Source organism: Mesoplodon bidens (genome assembly GCF_964165515.1).
Source record: "Mesoplodon bidens genome assembly, chromosome: 1".
Taxonomy (NCBI): Eukaryota; Metazoa; Chordata; class Mammalia; order Artiodactyla; family Ziphiidae; genus Mesoplodon; species Mesoplodon bidens.
The window spans coordinates 34,465,577-34,477,600 of record NC_138176.1 but is presented as its reverse complement, the minus strand read 5'-3'; the positions used below and the strand labels follow the sequence as shown (position 1 = coordinate 34,477,600).

Sequence of the window (12,024 nt, the reverse complement as noted above, 5' to 3'; positions counted from 1 at the left end):
TCTCCCACTTCAGAGGCACAGCACTGACTCCTGGCTGCAGCACCAAGAGCCTTTTATCTACCCGGCTCAGAATAAAAGGGAGAAAAAGTAGAAAGAAAGAATTAGTAGAAGAAAGAAAGAGAGAGAGAAAGAAAGGAAGAAGGAAAGAAAGGAAGGAAGGAAGGAAGGAAGAAAGAAAGAAAGAAAGAAAGAAAGGAGGGAGGGAGGAAGGACGGAAAGAAAGAAAGAAAGAAAGGAGGGAGGGAGGGAGGAAGGAGAGAAAGAGTGAAAGGAAGAAGGGAGGGAGGGAGGGAGGGAGGAAGGAAAGAAAAGAAAGACAGGAGGGAGGGAGGGAGGAATGAAAGAAAGAAAGAAAGAAAGAAAGGGGCGGAGGGAGGGAGGGAGGAAGGGAAGGTAGGAAAAAAAGAAAGAGAAGATAAAGTAAAATAGAATAAAGTATAAAATATAGTAGCATTATTAAAAATAAAAAAGTAATTATTAAAAAAAAAAAGGTCGGATAGAACCCTGGGACCTATGGTGGAAGCAAAGCTATACAGAGAAAATCTCACACAGAAGCATACACATACACATTCACAAAACGAGAACGGGGGAAAAAAATCGAAAATCTTGCTCTCAAAGTCCACCTCCTCAATTTGGGATAATTCCTTGTAAAAAGAGGAAAAGGGGAAAAACTCTTAAATCTTGTCCTCAAAGTCCACCTCCTCAATTTGGGATGATTCGCTGTCCATTCATGCACTCCACAGACGCAGGGCACATCAAGCGGACCGTGGAGCTTTAATCCGCTGCCTCAGAGGCTGCACAGAGAGATTTCCCTGTCTCTGCTCTCACAGCTCCCGGGTCTCAGCCTTGGACCTGGCCCCGCCTCTGCGCGTAGGTCGCCGGAGGGCGTCCGTTCTTCGCTCAGACAGGACGGGTTTAAAGGAGCCGCTGATTCGGGGGCTCTGGCTCACTCAGGCTGAGGGGAGGGAGGGGCACGCAGTGCGGGGCGGGCCTGCGGCGGCAGAGGCCAGCGTGACGTTGCACCAGCCCGAGGCGCTCCGTGCGCTTTCCCGAAGAAGCCGTCCCTGGGTCCCGGGACCCCAATAGTGGCGGGCTGCACAGGCTCCCCGGAAGGGGGGGTGGACAGTGACCTGCGCTCGCACACAGGCCTTGTGGCGGCGGCGGCAGCAGCCCCAGCGTCCCACGCCCGTCTCCGGGGTCCACGCCTTCAGCCGCGGCTCGCGCCCGTCTCTGAAGCTTCTTTAAGCAGCGCTCTTAATGCCCTCTCCTCGCGCACCAGGAAACAAAAGGGAAGAAAAAGTCTCTTGCCTCTTCGGCAGCTCCAGACTTTTTCCCCGGACTCCCTCCGGGCTAGCCGCGGCGCACCAACTCCTTTAGGCTCTCTTTCTGCCGCCAGCCCCAGTCCTCTCCCTGTGCTCCGACCGAAACCCGATACCCGAGCCTCAGCTCCCAGCCCCGCCCGCCCCGGCAGCCGAGCAGACAAGCCTCTCGGGCTGGTGTGTGCCTGAGCGCACCGATCCTCTGTGCCGGAATCTCTCCGCCTTGCCCTCCGCACCCCTGTTGCTGTGCTCTCCTCGGTACTCTGAAGCTTTCCCCCTCCGCCACCCGCAGTCTCCGCCCGCGAAGGGGCTTCTAGGGTGTGGAAACCTTTCCTCCTTCACGGCTCCCTCCCACTGGTGCAGGTCCCGTCCCTATCCTTTTGTCTCTGTTTATTCTTTTTTCTTTTGCCCTACCCAGGTATGTGGGGAGTTTCTTGCCTTTTGGGGGGTCTGAGGTCTTCTGTCAGCGTTCAGTAGGTGTTCTGTAGGAGTTGCTCCACGTGTAGATGAATTTCTGATGTATCTGTGGGGAGGAAGGTGATCTCCACGTCTTACTCTTCTGACATCTTCCTGCTTCTCCCCTCTCATGGGCTTTTAGAGCACAGGCTCAGTAGTTGTGGCGCACGAGCTTAGCTGCTCTGCGGCATGTGGGATCTTCACAGACGAGGTATCAAACCCATGTCCCCTGCATTGGCAGGTGGATTTTTAACCACTGCACCAACAGGGAAGTCCCGGGAGTTGTTTTTTAAATCACTGATTCAATTTCACTGTTGGTAACTGGCCTGTTCATATTTTCTATTTCTTCTTGGTTCAGTCTTGGGAGATTCCTAGGAACTTGTCTATTTTTCCTAGTTATTCACTTTATTGTCAAATAATTGTTTGCAGTAACCACTTTTGATCCTTCTTATTTCTGTGGTATCGGTTGTAACTTCTCCTTTTTCATTTCTGACTTACTGATTTGGGCCCTCTATCTTTTTTTTCTTGATGAGTCTGGCTGAAGGTTTATTGATTTTGTTTATCTTTTCAAGGAAACAGCTCTTAGCTTCATTGACATATTCTATTGCTTTTTAATCTCTATTTCATTTATTTTTGCTCTGATCTTTATGATTCATTTCCTTCTACTAACTTTGAGTTTTGTTTGTTTTTCTTTTTCTAGTTCCTTTAGGTGTAAGGTTAGGTTCTTTGAGATTTTTCTTGTTTCCTGAGGTAGGCTTGTATTACTATAAACTTCCCTGTTAGAACTACTTTTGCTGCATCCCACAGATTTTGGATTGTAGTGTTTTCATTTTCATTTTCTCCAGGTATATTTTTAATTTCTTCTCTAATTTCTTCAGTGATCCACTGGTTGTTCAGTAGCATATTGTTTAGTCTCCACATGTTTGTGGGTTTTGCAGTTTTTTTCTTGTAATTCAGCACAAGTGTCCAAGTGGTAGAATGAGCTCCCAAGAATTGCTGCCACCAGTGTCTGTGTCCCCAGGGTGAGCTCCAGTTGCCTTCTGCTTCTCTGGGAGACTCTCCAAGATCAGCAGGTGGGTCTCACCCAGGCTCCTTTCAAGTTACTACTTCTGTCTTGGGTCTTGGAGTATGTGAGATTTTGTATGCCCCCTCTAGGAGTGGAGTCTCTATTTCCCACAGTTCTCTGGGTCTCCCAAAAGTAAACCCTGCTGGCCTTCAAAGTCAAACCTGCTAGGGGCTTTTCTTCCCAGTACAGGACCCCCGGACTGAGGATCCCAATGTGGGGTTCAGACACCTTGCTCCTTGGGGAGAACCTCTGTAATTGTAATTATCCTCCCCTTTGTGGGTGCCCATCGGGGGTAGGAGTCATGACTATATCACGACTCCGCCCCTCCTACCCATCTGTTGTGGTTCCTTCTTTATAGCTTTAGTCGTAGAAAATCTTTTTCTGTTAGATGTCGGTCTTTCTCATCAACAGTTGCTCTGTAAATGGTTGTAATTTTTTTTTTTTTTTTTTTTTTTTTTTTGCGGTACACGGGCCTCTCACTGTTGTGGCCTCTCCTGTTGCGGAGCACAGGCTCCGGATGCGCAGGCTCAGCGGCCATGGCTCACGGGCCTAGCCGCTCCGCGGCATGTGGGATCTTCCCGGACCGGGGCACGAACCCGTGTCCCCTGCATCGGCAGGCGGACTCTCAACCACTGTGCCACCAGGGAAGCCCATGGATGTAATTTTGGTGTGCCCATGAGGGGAAGTGAGCTCTGTATCTTCCTACTCCACCATCTTGTTCCCAGAATCTCTTCCACAAGAAATGTTTTAAAAAGTCCCTCAGGGGCTTAGCTAGAACCCTCAGGGCAGGGGTGAGGGGGTTGTTCATAGGCAATTTGCAAAGTGAATAGGTCCCCACAAGTAACACAGACCTGATTTCAGTCCCTTCCTGAATCCTCTGCCTGTCTGGGGCACTCTACTATTTTCCGTCCACTCTCTTGCTGTCTGCTCTATTTCTCTTTTCCCATTAAATCCCATTATTGGGAAAGTTAAGATGCTAGGGAGACACCATAAGCTAGAGAGACAAGCCACAGAGCATCACTGTAGTGTAGAATGTAGTCATGGAATGTTGCCACAGTAATGGCCTTAAGGTCAAAGCCAGGATATAAAGTGAAAGAAAATGTGCTCTAATGAGGTCCTCTTGGAAGCCAGCAATCCTGGTAATTGTCTTCTGGATGAGTAATCGTCTGGATCATGGACTTCAACTTCTGATGGTCCTGGGTTCCAATTCTACCTCTGCCCTTCCCTATCAGTGTGACTTTGGCAAGTTGTTTAACATCTCTGAGCCTCAATTTTCTCTTCTGTAAAATGAGGGTAATAATATGCTCACCTTTTTAAAAAAGTACTTGCTCTCTGGTGCTCTACATGTTATTACCTCATTTCATTCTCATAGCAGCTGGATACTATTACTATCCCTTTCTATAGATGTGAAAACAGTGGCTCAGAGGGAGGCAGCTAAGTCACTTGTCTGAAGTCACACAGCTGGAAAGTAAGGCAGCCAGGAGGGTAGCCAGGCAGTCTGACTCCAGAGCCCTGCTTTTAGTTTTTCTGCTAAACTGTCTGATAAAGTTCACCTGAGATTAAATGTAATGATGCATTTAATAGCGCTTGGTGTATTTTGAGCATTCAGAGTAATTATTTAAGAGAGATGGGTGGAATCCAAATCCCAAATGATAACAGACTTGGGAGTAAAGTGGATTATGCTGTACTTTAATCATATACAGCCAAGTTTAAAGTTCAGACATCCTCACTCTCAGATAATCCGTAAACAGAAAGCAAGTTCCCTCAGGAGGAAACAGGTTCCCTGGAGCCCCAGAAATCATTTATATGGGAGCTATCCTTTGCAGCGTGGGAACAGAGGAGAGTAGTAAAGCAAGGGATGGCTGGAGAAAAGTCCCGACCATGTTAAGGCCTGCAGGGCTCCCCTCTGCCCAACAGTAACGGCTTGGAGATCCAGCCCCGTGACTTCTGAGCAGAGGAAACGGAGATGAAGAGAGCCCAGCGCATGCATCCAGACTCACACAACCACACAGAGCACTGTTCTGACTCCCTGGCCAGTGTGTCCAACGGGGAGGGAGCAGGAAGCTAAACAAAATTCACACAGCTGGGCATAGGTTTTGCCTGATTCTGGGTCATGCTGGCGTCCTTTTTCACTCCTCCATCATCCCCCACTGCATCCCTAGGAGGAATGCAGCCTTGCTTCTTTTGTCCCCCACTCTACCCCTGCTAGGAATTGTGAATGGTCAGGGGTAGGCACTGAAAACAACATTAGTTGAATGAGTTACATGAAAAAATGATACTAAGATAAACATATTAGGGAATAGAATAGAAACGTGGCATAAATTTTGAAGATGGGACACAGAACTTCAAAGGAACTTCCCATTTCTGGGGCTTTAAATTCTGTCTCCAGAAATTAGAGTTCCAAGTTCCCACTTCTTAGCTGTGAGGGATACTTGGATGGAAAAGTTTCAGAAGCCTGGAGTATGCAATACCATGCTTCCTCTTATTATTTCCTTTTTTTTTTAATGAGTTATTACCTCTGTATAATTATGAGCCAGAACTTAAGAGAGGGTATGGCCAGTGCTGGGGAAAATATCTTGTATGCCTCAGTTTGTATGCAGACCCGGGTTTACTTCAACTTTGGATTTACATTGCTGGTTTTTTTTAGCTGTCTACTGAATACCCTCAGAAGGGTTTTCCCTGGCATATTTTAAACTTTTTAAAATAGTGGTAAATATATATAACATAAAATTTACCATTTTAGCCACTTTTAAGTGTGCAGTTCAGTGGCATTAGATGAATTCACATTGCTGTACAACAATCACCACGATCCATCACAGGACTCTTTTAATCATCCCAAACTGATACTCTGTACCCATTAAACAATAATCCCTCTTTCCCTCCTTCCCTTAGCTCCTGGCAACTACCATTCTATTTTCTGTCTCTATAAATTTGACTATTCTAGGTCCCTCATATAAATGGAATCATACAGTATTTTCCCTTCTAGGTTTGGCTTATTTCACTTAGCATGTTTTCAAGTTTCATCCATGTAGTATGTGCCAGAATTTCATTCCTTTTTTAAGCCTGAATACTATTCCATTGCATGTATATACCACATTTTCTTTATCCATTCATCCATTGATGGATCTGTGGGCTGTTTCCATCTTTTGGCTATTGTGAATAATGCTGTTATGAACATTGGTGTACAAATATCTGTTCAGTTCCTTGCTTTCAATTCTTCTGAGTATACACCCAGAAGTGAAATTGCTGGCTTGTAACATAATTCTATGTTTAATTTTTTTGAAGAACCAACCCTGGCATTTTTCTTCCTGGTATATTTCCAGAGTCAGTTCTTTATCATCTATTGAAACAGTGTATTTTGCCTCTCTGATGTACTATCCTACAATTCTGCTAAAACACCTCTCTTTTGCTTGCTCTCTCTTTCATTAACCAAGGCATTTAGAATTATGATCTTATGTTCCACAGTACTCATTTTCCCCAAAACAAAAACACTGAATCTCACTCCTTGGAACAAACTGCCATTTTCCAAATCATAAGTTGCATTAGTTAAAAGAATAAGAAACTAACTTTTTTGGAGGAAAAATGTGCAGTCTTTCAAATCAGTACCGAGATACCAGCCTGGTATGCAGCAGGTAGACATACCAGGAAAAGAGCTCCTGATTTACAAATATCTCACTTAAGAACATCCCTGACATTCAAACCATAGTGGAATTCAGGAGTTGAACTCCTGCAGTTGCTGAAGGTCTTTGTTTGCCACCACTGAGATTATGAGGACTGTGGACTCTCCCTTGTTAATGGGACAGCTAGAGCCCACTTCTCTTCTACTTTCATCTTCCTTCTTTCTTCTTGACACCAGAACTATAGGGGTGCCACCACCACCGTGGCTAGCTGGCATCATGTCGAGAGCTCCTGTTTTCACTGGAAGATTGAATTCCTTCGAACAGAAGAATTTCAGTTGGAACACTGCAGGATTTTGCATACAGAAGCAATGCTCTTTCACATCTAGTCAACTTATTCTGTCCATTCCATCCTTAGCTAACTCAGAATCTATCTTTCCTCCCTGCCTCCTCTCCCTTGAGGTCAAAATCTCACCTAGACCACTGCAATGGGCTGAGCTGGTCTCCCCGACAGTAAGGATTTCTACCCCACCCTTCATATTATAGGGGAAATCCATCTCTCACCAGCTCAATGTCAGTGTCACCAGAGCCTTGAAATAACAGTGTTCAAAGAACTTAACCACTCCAAGCCTCTGCTGGGTGGGGCTGCAACAGAGCCATGTCTTCTTCTAGTCTGATCTATACTTTTCTTACCAGTAGCTTTTTAAGTTTACATGGCTCCTGTTTGTTTAGCAAACAAGTATGACTGTAACTGATATCATTCATATATCAAGGTCAGCAGCAGAGGGAAAGGAAGTTAAATGAATAAACTCCAAGACCAAAATCATTCCATTACCCTTTTGTCACCTTAGTCAACACTGGTATGGTACCTATTTTCTTCTCTTTCTCTTTTCCCTTTTTGAGGATGGTGATCAAAGTGAAGTAGTTAAGGTACTTCTTGATCAACTCATCCAATTCTTTCTTCCTTTTACTTCCTAACCAGCATCTTCACCACTTCCAGAGGGAGATTAAAAGTTTTCCTGGACCCAATTCCACCATGGTGGAGTGGAGGTTCCCCCCACACCAACAACAGTTCTCTGGGCACCAGCTTGGTGTCCTACATACAATTCAACTCAATTCTAACACTAGTCACCTGGAGATAGCACAGGTAAATCCCACAGGTTAAAGACTCAGTCCTACACGACTGCCCCTGTACCTTCAAATGCCAGTCACAAGCCCACGTTATCACATGTGCTTCTGACCAACCTGCTATAAACTGGAGGTTCCAAGGTCTCCCTTCCTGGGCTTCAGATGCTAGTTGCAAGTCCAGGTTTTACCTGTACCTCTGACCAACTGGCTATAAATCAGAGGTTCCCATGACCCCCTCTGTGGGTTTGATTAATTTGCTAGAGCATTTCACAGAACCAGGAGAAGCATTTTGCTTATTAGATCACCAGTTTATTATAAAAAGATATAACCAGGAACAACCAGATAGATGTATAAGGCAAGGTATAGGGAAAGAATGCTGAGTTTCCATGCCCTCTCTGGCCACACCACTCTCCCAGCACCTCCACATGTTCACCAACCCAGAAGCTCTCCTAACCCCTCCTTTTGGGTTTTTTATGAAGGCTTCATTACATAGGCATGATTGATTAAATCACTGGCCATTGCTGATTGAACTCAATCTCCAGCCCCTAGCCCCTCCCCCCTCCCTGGAGTGGAGAGTGGAGAGTGGAGGGTGGGACCAAAAGTGCTAACCCTCTAATCCCGGGGTTGGGCAACGGGCAACGGGCCCCCATCCTTAGGTGCTTTTTAAAAGTCACCCCATTTAACTTAAACCCAGTTGTGGTGGAAAGAAGCTTGTTATGAATAACAAGACATCTGTTTCACCTCTAAGGCTTAGAAGCCATTTCAGGACCTGAGGACAAGAAACCAAATATTATAACAAAACATGTTCCCATTGCTCTTACTGCTCAGGAAATTCCAAGGATTTTGAGATTTATGAGCCAGGAACCCAGGGTGAAGATCAAATATATGTGAGAAATATATTTCGGTTATCTGAATGTGGCCAAAAACATATTTCTTATAAATCACAACATCTCATGGGCTCTTCAGATGCTCTGCACATCTAAATCTCAGAATGCAACTGTGAAATTGCACTTGATTTCTAGACGTTTGGAGGAGCTTCTTGGTTCTTCCTTCATAACCATGAGCTACCACCCTCACCACCCCTCCCTACAATTTCCCCACCAAAACACTTTTATAATCACCAATAAAATCAGGTGCACATATTTTTGCAAGCAGCCTTAAATTCTTTTTAAGAACAAGGCAAAGGTATATGTTAATTAAGTTAGAAGTCAGATGGCCATTTGTCCCAGTTTGCCTAGGGCAGTACCAGTTTATGCCTACTTCCCTGCATAATTTTTTTTACATCTTTATTGGAGTATAATTGCTTTACAATGGTGTGTTAGTTTCTGCTTTATAACAAAGTGAATCAGTTATACATATACATATGTTCCCATATCTCTTCCCTCTTGCATCTCCCTCCCTCCCACCCTCCCTATCCCACCCCTCCAGGCGGTCACAAAGCACTGAGCTGATCTCCCTGTGCTATATGGCTGCTTCCCACTAGCTATCTACCTTACATTTGGTAGTGTATATACGTCTATGCCTCTCTCTTGCTCTCCTCTGTGCTTTATGCCTCAGGTGCCTACTCCATCGCCACTTCAAACTCGACATGTCCAAACACAGACCCATGTGAGGGACCCCTCACCAAATCTGACCCTTTTACAGTGTTCTCTATCTCAGGGAGCAACACTAGCATCCATCCAATCAGTCAAGCCAGAAACCAAAACATCATCCATGACGTCGCCCTCAGAAATCAGTTACCAAATTATGACAATATCACCTCCAAACATCATTCAAACCTGTCCTCTTTTCTGCTGCCACTGGAGCTGCACCAGTTCCCCCATCTCTCTCCTGGTCCACAGCAGCGGCTTCCCAAGTGTTCTCTTCACATCCGCTCAAGCCTCCCTCCAGTCCCATCCAGCAACCAGAATGGTCTTTCCATCTATAGTACATTTCCTTTCATGGAAGAGAAAAGAAACCCTAAGAAAATGCACAAGTATCTGCACATTTGCGCAAAAAGAAATACAGGAAGGGTAAACCAAAACCTAGTGCGATTGATACCTACAGAAGGTGGGTGGGAAAGCTGTGGAAAGAACAGAGAATGGGAACACGGTTAGGAACGGGGGTGGTGGAGAGAACTTGGCTGAGTATGCCTTTCTGTATAGCTCAGATTTTCAAACCATGGTAATGTGTCACATATCCAGATAATGACTATATAAATAAATAAATAACAACCAGAATGTTTGTGTGTTTGAAGGAGGAGGGTAGAAGGATCCAAAATGGAATACAAACAGTAAAAAGTAAACCTAATTGTATTAAAAATGAGTAATATAACCACACTGAGGGGAGTGGGGAAGGGAAGAACTAATCTAAGTAAGGTTGAAAAAAATGTATTTTTACTGTATGCTGTCAAAGGCGAACGACAGATTCTATTTGATGAATGTGTTTTTCACGTTTACGGGTTAGCACTCTGAATTTATGTGTATTACTGGATTGAACAATATTATAGTATGTATAAAAGAACCAGATTTCTCATTGTCTGAAAAGGGAAACAAGAAGGGAAACAAAATACTCTGAGACTATGCAAGTATCTTCTCATCATACTTTCTTCCACTAATTTTAGCATCCATTAATGATACTTGCCTGCAACTATTATTACAATTACTACTGTGCTGTTTGCCAAATTGTCATTTTTCTATTTCTACCATTCCTTCTACATTTACTGTTTGGAATTTTATCCTTTACTTTGACTCTTTTTTTTTGCGGTACGCGGGCCTCTCACTGTTGTGGCCTCCCCCGTCGCGGAGCACAGGCTCTGGACGCGCAGGCTCAGCGGCCATGGTTCACGGGCCCAGCCACTCTGCAGCACGCGGGACCCTCCCGGACCGGGGCACGAACCCGCGTCCCCTGCATCAGTAGGTGGACCCTCAACCACTGTGCCACCAGGGAAGCCCTACTTTGACTCTTTTGTCCTTTTGACATGCCCCTATAATTTTTTGAGTACTTCCTTACTTTTTGCCACCACAAAATGTTTTAGGCCCATGTGTTCTTTCCCTGTCTTTACCCAGGAATTCCTCACCAAGGATTGATGGATCCTCTTTTTGGGAAATGATATTTGGAAACTAAGATCTGGGTGCTAGATGTGCCCATTGCTTCTAGACCCTCTCAGCAGAAAGAGCTAGAAAATATATGTATGAATATATACACATATCTACACATATCTATATCTTGTCTACACTCATCTGTCTGTAATATGTTAAAAATCATGAGTTCATACTGATACTGGGGCAGGAGATAGATGGGCCCCAGGTTGAGCAGCTGGACTTTGTCCCTTGTGGACAGATACTCCAAGATGAAGATAATAGCAGGGGGAGGAGAAGCTGAGCCCCTGCCCAGATAAGAGATAAAAGACCAGATATTTCTCATTCTCAAGGTCAAGGAGACCTTCCTGACTACACATGCACAGAAAGGCTTATCGGGGGTTAAAAATGTAGGGGATGCCACCCCATAGTAGGTGGTGTCAACCTACCCATAGACCTCTTTGCTAGAATCCATCTTGGCTAAGAGATGCACGCGCATACATGGGAGGACCCTGAGATAAACCAAATACGAACTCAGAACCAGGCAGAGCAAGATGATTGGCCAAAGGAAACCCAGAAGAAATACCCCATATAAGTGATTCAAACTACCACGAGGGTGTGACTCTTTCTCTGAGTCTAAACGAGCTCCCCTTGTTACTCTAAACAAAAAAAAAAGTCCCAGTTTGGAGGATAACTTATATGTTTTCCCTACTTAAAAATACACCTTGCTTTCCCAGTAAAGTGCTTTTCGGGTGACTTGGTGCTGTTGCCCAAGTTGCATCATTGCACTTTAGTTGCGCAACAACTCTGCAAAGTAGGAAGGGAAATACTTTATCTCTGTCAATTAAATGAAGTAACCAAGGCTGGCTTCAGGCAGCATGGTGGTGATTGTCCGAGGTCACACACTCAGTGACAGAATCAGAGCCAAAACCCAGGACTTCTGATTTCAAGTCCAATATTGTTCAGCTGTGGATCCCTTTGTGCAAATATCTAAGTAAAGGCAAACCTCATTCTCTTGTTTAGTAACCTGCTTGAACTTGGACCTAGAACAGTTTAGACAGGTTCTTCCTTGCCCAGAGACTCTTTTCACATTTGAAGCAAGCAAAGAAATGAAAAAAGAATTACGTAAACATAAAGAGGGTATTAGTGAATCCTAGAGCCAAATGACATAAATCTTTGCTTTTACCAGGTGCAGTTACATAAGATTATTGGAATTTTATTTCTAACCAAATTAGGATGACTTGGTTGACAACAGGAAGGAAGGGAGGGAGGACGAAGTAAATGAGGAAGGTAAAGAGAGAGATGGGCAGACAGAAATACAGACAATAAAGATCAATAATGAATGCCTACGGTTACAAAAAACATAGAAATGGGCTCTG

The 12,024-nt window shown here is 44.6% G+C and overlaps 1 long non-coding RNA gene across 1 annotated transcript in view; it reads right to left on the bottom strand.

Moving 5' to 3' along the window:
- Positions 1-12,024, bottom strand: part of LOC308618650 — a 192,294-nt gene that overhangs the window by 90,154 nt on the left and 90,116 nt on the right. The window lies entirely within an intron of this gene.